The sequence below is a fragment of the Limulus polyphemus genome, unplaced genomic scaffold (assembly GCF_000517525.1).
Source record: "Limulus polyphemus unplaced genomic scaffold, Limulus_polyphemus-2.1.2 Scaffold10916, whole genome shotgun sequence".
Taxonomy (NCBI): Eukaryota; Metazoa; Arthropoda; class Merostomata; order Xiphosura; family Limulidae; genus Limulus; species Limulus polyphemus.
The window spans coordinates 12,017-16,559 of record NW_013676526.1 but is presented as its reverse complement, the minus strand read 5'-3'; the positions used below and the strand labels follow the sequence as shown (position 1 = coordinate 16,559).

The 4,543-nt window shown below is 34.2% G+C and overlaps 1 non-coding gene across 1 annotated transcript; it reads left to right on the top strand.

Moving 5' to 3' along the window:
• Window positions 1-2,397: 2,397 nt before the first annotated feature.
• On the top strand, window positions 2,398-2,471 carry Trnat-agu. The gene has a single exon. It is a non-coding gene; the product is annotated as a tRNA-Thr (tRNA).
• The last annotated feature ends 2,072 nt before the right edge of the window (window positions 2,472-4,543 follow it).

Sequence of the window (4,543 nt, the reverse complement as noted above, 5' to 3'; positions counted from 1 at the left end):
GAGAAGCAAAAAGTGTGCTGGGGATGTGCATTAACTTGTTGGGGTCATTAATGTAGAGGTTGAATGCAATATTGCAAATTATGATGACAAAACCTTGTCCAAACGTTGTATATTTGTTGTTATGTTAAACTTATATTAAAGTTTTTCTTCATTACCCATTCAAGCCGTCTCCAGCCATTATTATACCCATAGAACGTTCCACACACTGCTAGATATTTTGATGCAATAATCTTCAATTAAAAGAAAAAGAAAATCTTAGAATGATATAACAATCACCTATTCACAACCAATGAACAACACAACGTTTGATTCATAAACAGTTATCTAAACAAGTATGTGATAAACTATCACTTCTAAAAATAACTAAATCTAACACTCGCATTATATAACTATCATAATCATAACTCTCGCCTTAACCTTAAATAGAAACAGTCGTGTATGTCATACATCCAGCATCCATTTCAATAGACACTCGAGAAAGAGACCTGCAACAAGTCGTACACCATTTTGTAACTGATTAGAATTGAAGAAGGAAAGGCCAGTGATAAAAACAGTACACAAGTCTCAAACATTTGTTTGCTATATAAACAAGAACAATCTCTTTGTGGGAAGCTGACTTAACTCGCATATACACAAGTTGTTTCTACGATTTATCAGTTCAACGTCTGATTGCTAAAGTAACTAGAGAATTAAACGAATAATTAAACTAGAGAATAAAAATCAAAAATTACTAAAACCATACGAATAAAGTCGGGTGACTCCGCACTTATATATTTTTGTAGTATCAGACTAGGTGTCCAAAATCATCCATATAATTTCCAATGCCATTACGTACAGTGGTCTGAGTGTATTGATATTTGCTCTCAGTTGGACTATTACATACTTTTCTTTCAAAATACAGATCAATTTTGGGTAGCAACACTCTGTTTATATAATATCAAAAAATGTCAAAATGTAGTTAAAACATATTCAGTTCCATCGCGACCCTCTTTCGGCTGTCGGTATCACATCGCTTGTTGATTGTGTATTCAAAATCGTTTTAATATAAAATATTCAACCCTATGATTCAGTTCTACCTCTTGTGGATGTTTTATTCATTTGATTCTCTATTTCAGAACCACTATACACACTCCGTGTGTATCTGCTTAGTATCAGTTAGCGTATATAATTTATTCTACTTCTGTGTCTGTTTCAAAGTTAGCAGTCCTTACTTGATTTACTCTCCGTGTATATCTGTTTGAGTTTCAGTTACGGAATATAGCTCAGTCTCCTTTCTTTGATTGTTTCTCTGTCAGCTAGAGTATGTATATGTATAATCTATTTCCCTTGTTTTGTATGGGCGTCAGCAACGTATACATAGTTCATTCCTGTTATGTCTATTCCATTGTTAATTACTATATATATATAGTTTACATTCCTTTAACAATGATAATAGTAAATGTGTAAAATAAAAATAATACTATTTAAAAATGATAGAAAATCTATAACTATGATATTCTTTATCGCATACCCAGATATCACAGCAATAAGTTTGAAAAGTTATAATGTTAAAAATATTATCGAAACGTATTACGTCCAATTCATGTATATTATACATTACACAAGGCGGTTTCTTAAAACTGACAGTTGCCTGCCTCTCCAAGTGTTACTGTTCACCATTGGACATGTTCATGACGTATGTTCTGACACCTTGACTGTGCTATATATCTATACTTTGTATTAGTAAAAGTTGCATTATTTTAGGAAAAAACTGGAAATTTGGGCTTTAACATACTTAATATTTTCTTGTAAGCTTTACGTGCCAACACCTTCAGCAAAATGGTGGTAGCATAGGAACCGACAACTTACTTATGGTCAATAGCTTGTAGTCTTTCCAGTTATAGGTAAACTTATATTCAGCTAAATGCCTTTAACGTAGCTTAAGATTAGTGGATTGTTAAAATATATTAGATATGACTGTCACTTCTCATTGGTTTAGAACAAAGAAATATCAGCATTTATCACTAATCTGAATAAATGAACCACATAAGTAAACTTAAGCGTCATGATTAATTAGAATATGATATTTGTAATTATATTTTATATCAATGCCATCTCGGGCTATTCCTTGTGTTCACCAAGAGGAGTCGAATATAGTTCTCGATTGTTCTCTATTCCTCACTGTCTGCAACAGATTTCTTAATTAAAGCTAACTGTCTTCAAACCATTTGTCGGTTCCTAGAGTCCAGTGAGTCTCTTCTTACCTCTCGCTATTCTTCGTCAAACTTTACCCATCGGAAATTCTAAAACCGGTGAGGGAATGGTAAGTTTGCAGGCATATAGAGCTAACATCCAGAGTTTGATTCCCTGCGATGGACGAAGAAGATAGTTCAAAGTGCCATCTTTGTTATAAAACAGGGCGCTGTGGCTTAGTTGGTTAAAGCGCCTGTCTAGTAAACAGGAGATCGTGGGTTCGACTCCCACCGGTGCTTTCTAATTTTTGTTTAAAAAGTGCAAAGATAATGCGCTACATTCTTGCTACTGATGACGTTCAAAGTAACAGATTATGATCTTCATATTCTTATCACACTTCTTTAGTTACCTCCACCATCGAAGGTTTAGGGATTTTATGTTTTAAACCCTTTGTGTTTGAAAGCAAAGTATCTCGAAAACGACAGAATAAATTTGGACGAAAACTGCTATACTTTAGAACTATGACACAACTTAGAAGAGTTTATTTTTTGGAGGGTTAAAATCACAGCAATGTTACAAAAATTTCAAACGTCCCTATCTCTTACCACTATTTTTACACTTTAACTCAGTCAACAAAAATGATCGGATTTTAATGAAACCTGGTGGAAATATGTAGAATGTTATTCCCTCTAGTTCACCGTAAAATAGTCCATGTCCGTTGACAACGAAACAAATATAGAAATATTGTATTTTCTAAAGAGCCGAATATGATCAACGCTATGTGGCGAAGGTATGAGTGCCCCTGTAGTTCCATTCTGATGTCATCGGGCACTGGCCAAAGATAAAATTCAAGTCCTGACCAGTTAAAATGGTTTTCTAGAGGTGCCCCCGTTATTCCCCTCATCAAATTTTCCGGGCTGAGAGTTTAGAGATCCCATCTTTCTGAAGGAACGTAAGTCTCATAAGGGCAGTTGTTTTACACTACATGAGATAATAAAATATTCGATCATTCACACCTTCCGTCCTTCCTCTGGCTCGACCTTTGCAACTAAATTCAGTCATGCATCAGGCAAGTTCAACATCTTCCAACATCACAATCTTCTAAGTACAACTTTACTCTGTTACCACATAAAGGACTACGAGAAACACCTGTTTCTGAACTACCCCGATTGTTTCCCCAGGTTTGTAGTAAACTTCTGGAGATGTTAAATAGAAAAACTGCTAGGTTGTTGTTTTCTCAGCCAACCTTCTTTCAAATCTAATTATTTACCCAACGTTGCTTTAATAATATATGTTTTAAATTGTCCTATGTGTTGGAGAGAGCAATACTAATAAACAAGAGTACTTTATATTCTTTATATTCAACAGCCCATGGCTCGAGTTCTGCAGCAGAAAACAACACTAACAACAAATGATCAGCGACATTAATGCTTCCCACCAGGTGGAACACCTTCCTTTACTGCTGCATACTTGCCTGTTTGTTATTGTTACAATTATCACATGTTAAATCTATATGTAGATTAAATACTCATGTACAATAATAATTTAATGAAAAAGATACATTAAACTAAAAATAGTAATCTTCTTGGAATACAAAGATTTAATATTTGAAAACAAAAGGAAGCATAATCTACATAACAAGTCTGTCATAGTCACACTAAGATTAGCAGCGAATACATGATATCATTACGTACTATATTAATAATAGCTGAACCTACACTCACTGTCCTCACGTATCAGGGAAACCTGGGAAGTCAATGAATTTTAAGTTTTCGGCTCGGGAAACATCAAATAATTTCGTTTTACAGACTTTGAAATCTTAATGAATTTCATGTGATTCAGTGATACTTGTAGGATATAGATGACGAATTAAAAAATTAGCATTCGCTACAAATATCACATACAGATTACTTATGGCCCACTTAGATCTTCAGTATACATATTCTATGCATAAACATTGTTTTGTCTACATCGATGTTTTGGTTTACAGGTAAATGTCATGGAGTATGAAGTTAGCCGTAATAGATCAAGTAAACAGTAGCTAGGTTCTTGCATTAGCAGAGTGAAAGGCTTTAGAGAAGGCTTCTATCGTCTTTCTAAATCTGCATCTTGCGGGTTAATTTTACCAAAGCCTTTAAGAAATCTCTATTAAGAGATAGGCTGCCTCCATTAAATAAGTTATTTTAATCTTACAAACTTGGTAGATCAATCAATTTATCCAATTGTCAGTAGTCGTAGAAGGAACAAGAAATACCTTGGATGTAATCTGTCATTCACCCGTTTGTGTAGGAGAATTTTGAAAGATAGCAAAAGGAAGGGAAATAGTTTGATTCTTTCAGTAAAGTCTTGCAGCTCAAAAATGATATAAGTC